This window comes from Vigna angularis, chromosome 1, assembly GCF_016808095.1.
Source record: "Vigna angularis cultivar LongXiaoDou No.4 chromosome 1, ASM1680809v1, whole genome shotgun sequence".
Classification (NCBI taxonomy): Eukaryota; Viridiplantae; Streptophyta; class Magnoliopsida; order Fabales; family Fabaceae; genus Vigna; species Vigna angularis.
Window position 1 is genome coordinate 21246738 of NC_068970.1, and position 13517 is coordinate 21260254.

A 13517-nucleotide genomic window follows, 5' to 3' on the forward strand; every position below is an offset into this window, starting at 1 on the left:
AAACTTGGGAATTTGCTAAGGAGAGATTCATATCAATATGTTATACTCCAACACATTAATTAATTAGAACTGATGGAAGGAACTCGATTTTTTAACATACAAGAGGTTAATTTACATTGTGTCCATAATTATGGGAATTTTCCTTATTATTGTTCTTCATAATTGGATTTTCAACATATTTTGTAATATTGTTAAACCTTGTAGGTGAAACAAAGAAAGTGGAATAGTATGCATTTTCATTCAAATGGTATATCTTACTAAATTACTAACCTTCAATTGGGCTAGTTAATTACAAGAATGATTGGAGTAATACAAGCTAACTAATGATTATGATATGCCTATTTAAAGCATGAATAATTTTTAAAATTAGGAAATATAAGGTTTACCTTGCTAACCAGATGAAAGAAAGGAAGAATTAATAAATTACTATTATTTTATTATTATTATTATTATTATTATTATTAAAATTATTATTATTATTATCATAATAATAAGAAGAGGAGGTTTTGTGGGACTTGATAGTAGCGGAGGAAGAGAATTCCTAGTGACACTGATAAACACATACGACAATAATATTGCACAAAATTTTCAACACAGGTTATACATAAGTTAAAATATCATCGATATAACAAATAAATGATGATTGGGTTAAAAATTGCCAACAAAATTAGAATAAAACAATATCATATAAAATCATAAATTAACAAATATGTAACTAAGTGGAAATCAATATAATAAAGTGAAGTATATAAAAGAACTTGTAAAGTGAAAATGTTAATATTTTTAAAACATAAAAACCCAAGGCGAGAAGTGAAACTAATTAAAAATGAAATCTCAAATCTATTCTAATATCATTTAACCTAAATTTATTAATGGTTAATATTGGTTAGAAACTGCAAAAATCTATTAGTAAAAGTATTGTGGATAAAATTTATTGATTGATATCAAAATCAATTTTTAGGAATTATTGGTAGTTATATTTTTTTGATAATTATCGAAGATCAATATTTTTCGATAATAATAAGAGTCAGGTACGAAACATTATTGAAAGATAATATCTATCAATAAATAATATATCATTTTTAATATATTAAATTGTATTTTTTATACTTAAACCGGTAAAAATTATAAAACCAAATAATTTAATTAGGTAATTCAAATAGACATTAATTATAGTATATCCATAAACATCACAATATGTCTATTAAGACAAATAACAAGTTCTTAAAATATGTCTATTAAGACAAATAAAAAGTTCTTAAAATATGTCTATTAAGACAAATAACAAGTTCTTAAAATATGTCTATAAATAACGTATTCACACATAATAAAAAAACATGTAATGATGTAAAAAGAAGTCCTAGTAATCTATATAATCATGAAAATTATTTTCTTCTTCTGGAGGGTCTTGTTGCTGCTATTGAGATTGTGGTTGGATTGAAGTGGGCTGGAGTGGATTATTACTCGGACAATGTTGGGTTGGACTGAGGCTATTGACGACAACTGTGTGCTTCCATAGGCAAGAATTCTATGACCAGATTTTGCAATGTGTCAAACTTGCGGCTTACATCATCATAAACTTGATCACGTACTTCTAGTCTTTGCATGAGATGGATATCAGCCTCCTCAACACTATTGGCAAAAGATGGTTGGTGTTTGAGGATACCTCATCCAATAGTGTAATTTCAACAAGTTGTCCTACCCCATATAGTTGTCCTTTATTTTTTCCACTGGAACGTCAACTAGCATAGTGTCCTAATGATGTCATCATGTGTACCGTCATCATTATGCTCTTCTAATGCATCAAGACATGACCCTTCTCAGATCTGACCTGTGAGAGTCTACTTGAAAAATTTTCATGTTTAAAAATTAGTTAAATAGTAGTAAAAGTTTAAAGGAAATAATCATAAAGGTCTTTGTTTACATGTATCCTCCGAGACCTTTCATTAACAAATTATCTAGACCCCTTGCGAAGACGAGTTTGTTGAAACACCTCACCAATATGTAGAACTTGTCCAACTCCTATGCCTATAACAAAATATGGGATTATATATACATAAATTTTAAAAGACATAAGTTATAATATGATAACAAAAGGACGCTTATATTTTACTAACATTATCAACGATTATTTTATACTATATTTTATTGATGCAATTACCGATGAGTATTTTCATGGATAAGTCAACTAAGACAATCCGCCAATAACACAATAATACTGATGAAACAACATCTATGTTGGTATATTAAGTATTTCTTTAAACTCATGGAGTATTGAAATACATGCTAACTTGAATTTTTTTTTATATGACTAATATTATTAATTTTCAACATTATTTAATTATTTTGCATTAATAAAATCAATTTTTCTTTATCTTTTAATTTAGTGTTCATTTTGATCTTCTCTTTAAGTAGTTAGATGTTAATTACTCATAATTATACAATAGTTTTTATTATTTTTTGTCCAATAACTGAACAAGAAATATTTAGATAAAGTGAAATAAGATTAGAATCCAGGTGTAGATAGAAAGTCAAAATTGATATTTTCAAAATATCACTTGTTTTAGGCATCACTTAAATCAATACCAACACCATGTAAAGAGGAAAATGTGTTGCTTGGACTGAGCACCACTTATCCAACATTATGTGTCACCTCTCAGTGACGAATTGCACTAAGCGCCACTTGACTAGGGTTAAGTGTCAGTTATATAAAATATCATTTCTTGTCTTTGCTAATTCACATTCCTAACATGGAATGATTAGCCTTAGGCGCTAATGTTGCTTATATATGGTACTTTTGGCTTATTTCTCACTTCTTTAAGAGAAAGGAGTTTTTTCTGGTGATGGAGAAGAAATGAAGGAGTATTGAAGGTTTTTCGGTCGATAGGTTTTTCTTAAAAACCTTCATTCTACTCTTTAGATCTTCATCCTCTTTCATGTTCATATTTTTCTTTTGGACTCTTCATGACAATAAAGAGCTAACTAATTGTTGTTAGCATTAGATGATGGAACTAACTAAATTTTAATATTATAGGTATTGTTTATATTTATACACTAAAAAAAAATTAACTGACAAGCAAAATTTTTGATAATTGTAAAAGCCCATTAATATATCAAAATCACCTTACTAACACATTATGATGGTAAAAATATTGTTGGTAAAATGCTTGTCAATGATTTTTTCGAATGGATTGAAAAAATCTGTCAGTAATTATGGACTTATTGATAAAATTCGTCAATAATTATGAATGATCAGAATTTGTTAGTAATTATTCGTTAGTAAATATCTATCGATAATTACCAATGGATCTCGACCATTAGTAATTCTTCATTCTCCTCCTTCTCTTCTTCTTCCTACTCTCCTACTTCTCTTCCTCCTCTTCTTCCCTCTTTTTCTCTTCTTCTCATTCATCTTTAATTAATGCAATTTGTCGAATTTAGTAGAAAAATTGGTGTCTACTTTTTCGATAGATTTAAAAAAAATTCAATTATCAACAAATTTTGAAAATTTTAATTACTGACAAACTCGCCAAAAAATTAGAAAAAATGCATTACTCACAAATTTACCTACGAGTTAAAAAAAATAATTATCAACAAATTTACTAATAGATGTTACCACAGCAACGGTCCAAGCTTAAAACAAAAACTTGGATGCTCATTTTATCAATGAAAATATTACATAGAATTTAAAATTTTAAATCATCGACATATTTTATTGATAGATCATATTTTCATTGACAATAAAAAACTTAATTTAGCATTTGTCTATAATTAAAATTCTAAAACTCGTTAGTAAAATCTATCGGAAAACTTTGTTTATCTAATGAAAATATCTCGGTAAAATTTCATTACTAATTTAACAATTTCTTTTAGTGATATATGTGTTTCCATTTATTGTCCGTATATTTTTTTTATGATTAATGTTGTTTGGGTTGGTATCCTTAACTTTATATCTGATTCGTTGAACATTAAAAGTATTTTCTATAATCTAAAACCAAAATAAAATACCCAATGTAGCTTTTATTTAGAAATGAAGTTTCACTTCATTAGTTGTTTTAAACTCGTATTGTAAAGATAGGTTTGCTTATAAAGTGTTCAGGAAATTGTTTTTTAGTGAGGAAGCTTAAGTTCATTCTACTAAGTAAACTTATGGGTTGACGTTAATATTAAATTTAAAAGAAAGTGAGTGTTATATGCATGACAGTGTGAAGTCTAAGCATAACAATAACTTATTATATAATTTCTTATCTATTTCACATTCCAAGCATTTGATAAAATTCCAAAATTAATTTTTTGTATATTTTTGTACAGTTTTAATTCCTAAATATCTAACACAGTTTATGAACATATTCTTTTGTCTAAATTAATTATCAATTGCAATTATTTCATGATTTGCACAAGTTGATTGGAAGAATAATAATTATGTATTTCTTGTTATTGTGTAACTGATACACTTGTCATTAAAAGAATTATGCTAATAATGACACATCATGAATCGGTTATGTATATCGTTTACTCATCTGTAAAGTTTGAGGATCAAATTATTACAAAATTTATTTTAAATAACATTTAGTGACTAAAAACATAAATATTCCTATTTTCATGTCTAACTTAATATTATTTCATGCAATAATACAATCAATACCTTTTACGTTTAACAACAACGTTTATTATTTATTTCATAATTTTCGAAGAAATATTTATAAATAACACTAAATATTAAGTCTTTAATACATATATTTCACAATAACATTAATTCATTTTGAAATTCTTCAAACAAACCCCTTTATTAAACATACAGCTTAAATTAAAATAAATAATAATAATTGCTACTAAAATTTTGAATAAATTTTTTGTTGAAATATTTTAGTCATAATATTTTTAAATTGTATACATAAATAATACAATTTCAAAGGTACTAAAAGATAATACATAGTGTAAATATTATATCCTCAAATTTAAGTACATATAGTTATAATTTGTTTCATTAGTGATACATATGTTTTATATGAAACTAGTAGAAATACATACATTTATGTATATATTATCCTTTGAAAATACTTTTAAAAATTGGAGGAGGATGCTGTATTTCAATTATCCATTGTGATATGAAACTATTTAATGAACTCGAATATTAAATTTTGTTAATTAGTATGAAATTTTTGTTTATACTAGTGAGAAATTTTGGTTGAGCTTTACTTTTTTGGGTGGGTTTCCTTGCATGACATGAGCATGTTTTATGAGTGGAGTTAGCACTTAAATAGAATTGAAACATGTATGATATTGATGGTTTGTTTGAGTTACCCTTGATCTCATTATATATGAAGTTGATATTAAATGGTGATAATGAAGAATTATATATTTATGAAATGATGTAACAGAAAATTGTATAGTAGGAATTGGTGTGACAAGAGTTGAACAGAAAAATGAGAGTATGTTCCCTGTCCTTTCTCGTTTCCCGGGGGCGTTCTGCGATGTGTCTTGGGCTGTCTTTGAAAAAATTGGTGGTTTACAGTTGTAGAGTTTGAAGGGACGTACCCCTTTAGAAAGGGAATTCCGTACTTTGTCCACTTCTCAACTTCCAAACAAAATATGTCTAAATCTAATTAAAGCCCTTCCCACTTACACCATCCTTTGACTACATCCTTAAACAAATCATCAACCCTACATAACTACACAATTCCTTCAATCATGTCCCTTACCATCTTCTTAATGCCATCATTAATTCTTAAAACAATTTCTAGGGCTTTCTTTTTTTCGTAGAAAGAAGTTGAGCTAATCACATTTTGGATTTTAAATAATAAAAACTAATAGTAATTTTGTAAAAATAGTGATGGGGGAACTGTATATGATTGCAAGATTTAAGAAATTTTTAATGTGTGAAGTTGATGAAGTGTGTATAGTTATTTTTAGTATAGATAAATCTATATTATTTTTTAGCTTCAAAATACAATGAATTGTAAAATAAAAATATAAAATGTGTAAAATTAATACATGCAATTATCGATATTACTTAGTGCGGGTAAGTTTAATCAGATAAATGACAAATAATAAGATTTTATAAGACATATCCGTCCTGCAAGATAAATGACAAACAATTAGATAAAAAGTACGAAGAAAACAAATGAATTAAGAATAAAAAATTGAAGCACACATGTCTTCATTAGAAAAAACACATCTTCAATCCTACCAAATCTACCAAACTGAACAATACATATGACTAAGTTCTTTTACATGGTCTGAACTTTTACACTGTTATTACACAGCGAGGAAAAAAATACAATGATTGGAAATAAGATAGTGAAAAGGACAAAAATAGATGAAATGGGAAAATAAATAATATAAAAATGTTCTTGTGATTGAATAAAAGGATATGATTAGATTAAATATAAAAGTATTATTTGACTCTTTGCAAAAGTTTCAGTTATTTAGGCATAAAAAAGTTATGTTATTTTAATAATTGTGTTTACAAAATAATGATCATGTGTAAAAGTGTATTTCACCTCGACAAGTAAGAAATAAGGTCTTACCAATTAAACTACCATTCTCTCTATTTACTTGTATCAATCAACAATAATATTAATATCATCATCAATGTGAATTATAATTAAATCAATAACTACATATAATCATATTCAATACATATTAATAAAAGATAAAGATGAATTTATAATAAAGTTAATTTTTTCATAAATATTAAAATTATGAGTTAGAATATATTTTATCAAAATTTATTATTTGTTATATTTATTGTACTACTCTGAGTTATTATTGAATAATTTATTAATGTTTAAATGACATATATGTATTTTAATATATATTGATACTGTTGAAAGTTAATTTATAATATATAAATGATTACAAATTTTATTTTACATATAAGTTTTTAAAGTTAAATTAAATTTAAAATCTACTGTTATCAAGTTAAACAAAAACAAATGGCTGAACATAAAATGATGATATCTTATATCAGATAAGATAAAAAGAAAAAACAAACTTTACAAAAACAAAGATAGGTAGAGTCTATAAAATGTTAAAGAAAATAAGAACAAGGACACTGACAGGCAAAGGTCGCAAAGTTGAGAGTTGTTGAGTGTTGGTACCTTTCCGATTGTTTGTTCTTCTCTCTTTATTATATTTTATGAAAGAAGTAAATTGTTTTATCTGAAGATTGTTACAGGATTAACTTAAAGATAATTTGGCAATAAAAGTTAATGAAGAATAAGTGAATGATTAACATAGAGAGAAGGAAAAAGTGAGAGTTAATTAGTGATTAATGAAGAGTTGTAAGTGATATGAAGGGAAAAGGAGCAGTAGTTTGAGAAGTATATATATGTGTGCAGCATGATATATATATGATGAATACGATAGATACCAAATGGTTTCATTGTGTAGTCTATTTCAATCTTACTCATTTTATACTACAGGATCATCCTACTTATAGCTACCTATTATCTACTCAACACTTTTATAAATATAAATATATAATTTCATATGCTATAATATATATGTATATAAAACTCTGTTTCAATTTCCTTTCCCTCCCCACCACATTTCCACTGCATCTTCATGTCCATCTCCATCTCCATCAACCTCTTTTTGGTGGGAGCAAATTGCTAATGGATACCATAGTTTCTATAAATGTATTCAGGACTTAGATGATGATTTTGTTATTCTTTTTATTTAATATAATAATATTGATATATTTTATTTTTAATATAATAATAAAAATTAATAAATTATAATATTTAACTAATTTAGTATATATTTGATCTCATGTCTATGTTTATTTTTAGAAATTATAAATGTGTTTGATCATGTTAAGAAGTAAACTTTGAGTTTAATTTTATTTCACAAAATTGTAAAGTGAAGTTTGTTTACTTATATATATTACAAATTAATCTTATATTGACTTCCAACAATATATTTAAAGAAAAATTAAAATTAATATGCAATTAATCAATTTTTAGAAGCCCTCATACTTTGCCTTTTGCATTATAAATTTAATATTTTTAGTGATTCCATCCATGTTAACTAAATATTAGATTTTTATTTTTTCCTTTAATAAAGATACTTGATATTTATTGAATACCAATAATAAGTAAGTATAAAATCATTTCTACAAAATCAAATTATAAAATGTTTATACATACTAGCGTAAACATGATAGTGCTCTGCATATACTTTTACGTTCAAGTTAGAATCTTTCTTTCTCTATAGTAATTCAATTATGAATCAAAAAGTGAGTTTATCTCGAAATTAATCCTCTATTTATAAAGTAAGGTTTAGAAGAATCTAATCAATTAATTTATCTTTTAATGATATTAATGTAAACCTTAACCACTCATCAGTAGTCATTGCAATATTAACTGTGCATTAACTCTGTTTAACTATTCTCGGGACCGAACGACTGCGAGGTTCTTTCTTGTGATTCTACCGCTCGGCCCTTTAAAGCTAATATATCACCATAACCGATCGGTCAGCTATAAGTCCATAGTAACACTTTTTAAAAATGTATATATTTATTAGTATGTGATGATATTATAATATTATTAAATTAATATATAAATAAATTTATATTTATTAAGTTATATTTATTCAAAATTTATTTATTTTATAAATAATTATTTAAATTTTAAAAGTAATATTTGAAAGGATAAAATTAAAAAATCAAAAGGTGAATACTAATAAATATAACTATAAATAAAATAAATTATAAGTATTGAAATAAAAAATATTATCAGTAATATTATGTAAATAATTTTTTAACTATGACTATTTAAATGTGAAAAAATAGTTATTAAAATGATAAAAGTTAAATAATTATTTTATGATGGATAACTATTGGAATTTTAAAAAAAAGTAGTTACTAAAATGATAAAACTTAAAATAATTTTTTTTATTTAAATTTAAAAGTAGGAATTAAGAAAGTAAAACTGAAAAAACAAAAAGTACATTAAAAAAGTGTAGCATTTTTATATATAATTATAGATTTATATATAATAAATTAATTTTATCTTGACAATATTTTTTTTTCAACAACCAAACACGTATTTAATTATATTAACTAAGTTCACTTAAAACTACTAATATAAAAGTTGTTAACTATATATATAATTTTCTTTTACACTAAAACGAAATATATCAATTGTAATAAATCTATTATGTGTACCTATTTTTAAAATGTGTGTAATTATATATAGACATTTTTTAGGTTAGTATACTGAATGTATGGATTTTGCAGGTTTAGCTTGTGAACTCGTTGGCTTAACTTGGAAAATTACTAAGCAATCCACTAAGTGGAAATTCCAATTAATTCAGTAGATCCTATTTTGGTAGATTTCAGTTCAATAGATTTAATTGGTTCATTTTAGTTTAATAAAGTTTGCATTGACAAATTAAATAAGGTTCTTTGTAATTGAATTTTTTTTTTCTATATTACTATTTATTTACAAATTTTTACCAATCGAATATATTCATTGAATCAAATAAAAGAGGCTTATTCACACCTTTTAAAATACAAGTTTAATGCAGAAGACTTTAACCAAATTAGAGCTTATCTAATTTTAGTTAACTGATGATTAGTGAATAAAAATAAGCACTATTTAGTTCGATGATACAAGTATAAATTTATTCTCCAAAAGACGATCTAAAAGATATTTTAAAATGTAAATAAGATGATTGTTTGACTGAAAAGTTAAAGGAAATTTTAATAGGTATTTGAGTGATGTGGGTTGATGTGAGTGGTGAGGCATAGTCAACAGAAAGAGAGAGCGTACATAATATGAGCTGACATGCTATTTTCAAGAATTCCCTAGTCATTCCCACTATCCAAAAACCATCATATCATTTTCGTTATATATAATATAAAATATAGTTTGCATAAAGCATAAAATATTATCAAATTATGGTTTTAATGTGTTTATACACTGTAAAATTAATTAAGCTAACGAATTTTATATTCCTATTTCTTATATTGTATATACAAAATTTTATAGTTTTAAAATTTTTATAAGTTGGTTATATATCATGTCATTTTAATGTGTAATACGGCCTTTCAAAATATATAAATGCTTATTATGGTATTACATAAATAACGTAATTATAAAAACTTAACTACATTAAGTTTCCTCATTAATATATTGCTACTTAATTTATCGAAAAAATATGTTAAAAAAACTTGTCATCTCTATTATATAATTATGTTCAAATTATTTTAAAAAATAAAGCGAAAAACTTATAACTAACATTACGTTAGTATAGTCTAATAAGAACATTAAATTTTAGAGTTTATTTTCCTTTTCTTAAAATAGAGTAATATGACTTTAACTAGGTATACTCATGTTTTTAGATATTTAAGGTTAAGTTCATAACTTCATCACAACTCATAAAGAGTTTTATTAATTTTCTTATAAGGTATCACCTACAAAAACTTATGAAATTATCGATGACCTTATTTCTACCAGTAAATTTGAATTACTAACGGACTTTTTCGATGGATTTTGAAATTTTAATTACCGACGGATGCATTACCGATGAAAAAATTTTTTGGTACATCTGTCAATAATGCGTATTCACTTACCGACAAAAATATTTGTCAGTAATAACCAACAAACAAAATCAGTTGGTATGTCTGTCGCGGTAAATTTCCTCCATTTTTTTCTCTCTTTGTAAGTAACATTATTTCATTATTTCTCGTGTAAGATTTGCGTTTTCTTTTATCATGCGTGAGCAGCTGCAACCTTCCCATATTTCTTCCACCTTAGCTCATACCACTATAGCTACTTGGAGGAGTGTTGCACGCCTCTCGCTAATGTGGCGCACTCAGTGGTTGCGATTGGGATTTTTCTCAAATTTTAGGTTTTCTATAACAATTAAGATACCTACTTCGTTGAGGAACCTGCGAATTAAGAATCTATGAAACAATTAGGAATGAAGGACAATGATAAAAAATGAAAAATTGAGAAAGAAGAAGAAGGAAAGAGAGGAAGAAGATGAACCAATTGTCGACGGCACTTACCGTTGTTGGCGGCGCAGTCATCTGCTGCCATCGTCTACTGCTGACACGATCGAAGTTTCAGTTTCGATCGACGAATCACATGATTTTGATCGTCTTGACCAGGCGACCACCATGTCTTCAATGACGCATTCATCAAAACTCCTACGTGTTCTCAATGTCTCGTCTCTTCTCAAGCAGCGATTTAGAGCATTGATGTCACTTTTTTTACTCTTTTATGTTCGTGCAAAATTATAACATTATTAAAAAAATACTCAATTGAAAAATCAAACAAAAAAAATAAACTAAATTAGTATTTTATCACTAGAAAAACAAGTGTTATCATAAGTCAATTACAAAAACTTTACTTGACTTCCACCCTTAGTATTTGTCTATAAAAAAATGAGTGATTATTGCAACTGAGAAATAATTATGTAAAATATTCATAAAATGATAGTAAAAATAAATATATTCTTAAAAAAGTATATAAAAAACTATTTATTTATTTAAAAATTAATATTCAAATTATCATTGAGTATCTACCATATTTATTTTTTAACGATACATTACATATCTTCAAATGCTAAAGATACATACTATATAAAACTCACTAACATATATTTTCTTTCCTAAAATACAATTTCTATACCGGACTCAAAAAAAAATTAACTTGATTTAAATATAATTGTAATTAATAGTCTAAACTCTTCTTTTATATATATATATATATATATATATATATATATATATATATATATATATATATATGCGATTGTATTTTTTGTCCACTTTTGTTTTAAATTAATTATTTTATCTCCTTAAATTTAATTGATTGTCTCGATTTGATATTTTCTTAATGAAAACTTGCCTAAATAATAAATAAAACCTTTTCACAATAAAATTATAAAATGTATTTATACTTAATTTTGTAATCTGTATTTGTATATAAAGAAGATTATTATTTTCGTGCATACAAATTTTTTCAATTTTATCTTTAAGTAACCATTATTTAAAAGTAAAATAATTATATTTTCACTTTTACCCTTTAAATAATTATAAATATAAAGTTAATTATTTTATAAATTAAAATTATTATTTTACCGTTTTATCTTTTTAATAAGTAAATTTTTTAATTTAATTAATTATTTATAATAAAAATATATTTAATAATAAAAAATTATACAAATTACTATTGTAGGATTACTTTTAATAAAATTATTTTATAGTTTAATAAATTTTTACTAAAAGAAAAAAGTAGGTTAGAATATAATTTCAATCATTATCATTATCATTATTGTTATCATTATTATTATTATTATTATTATTATTTGTATTATTATTGTACAGTACGGTCTCCTGGGCACCAGGCCGACCATCCAAGACGACCACCCAGGCCAACCAACAGGCCGACTACCTAGACTGGCCGACCACCAGATCGAGTGGCCGACCAACAAATCAACCATCCAGGCCGACCACCAGGTCGACCATCCAGGTCGATCATCCAAGCCGACCAACCATCCGACTGACCACCAGATTGAGTGGCCGACCATTAAGTCGACCGTTCAGGCCGATAATCCAGGTCGACCACTGTGGTCGACCGCATGGTTAGGTTATAAACGATAATAACTCATTAAGCCCCTAATGCAGATTAAGGTGTGATTGGACCGTCATTAGGTCAGTGAAAGGTAAAGGCCCATTACCAACTAGTATAGATAAAGGTCCTAGGTATGACTTTACAATCAGGATGCACAATATACATGCATTACTTGTTGTGCCAAACGCTCGGTTACACTACTAACTTGAGCGTCGGAGTGCCTTTTACAGGTGTCCGCCCACCCAGTTTGAAGAAGGAGGAGGGAGAACGAACAACATAACTTGGAGTACGAGGACGACTAGGGAGCCCATCCGGTCTTCAGCGAGCTCGTTCGATCTTCAACATAATCTTGAGTGCTTTAAGTATGAAACTTCAATCCTATGTCCGAAACAGTTATTATTATTATTATTATATATATATATATATATATATATATATATATATATATATATATATATATATATATAAATTTTGAAAGAGTTAGACTAATAATTGTTGCTATATTTAAATTAAGTTAAAACTTTCTATTTTCAGTCCTAGAAATTGTATTTTAGGAAATAAATTGTATGTTAGTAAGACAGTTAAAAAATTATATAATTGCAATCTTATAATATTTTTGGTATTTGTGGTAAGAACTTAGAAAAAAGAGTATTCGAGTGGATAGATGTTTTAAAATAATGAGATTAAATGTTTTTAAGTTAAAATAATTTAGTAAAATAAATAGAATTTCTTAAACTCGTCTCATTACTTTAAACACAAATCATCTTTTTAAAACTCTTTCTTAACTTCCTCTCGGTTCTCTTTAAAAATTTTAATCTTCGATCATCTATTTGACGATCAAGAAGCTCATACGAGATCACGACGGAGTAATCTCCACTTCTACCTGCTTAATTTCTAGTATATAGCAAGTAAGTTTCAACTCCTTTT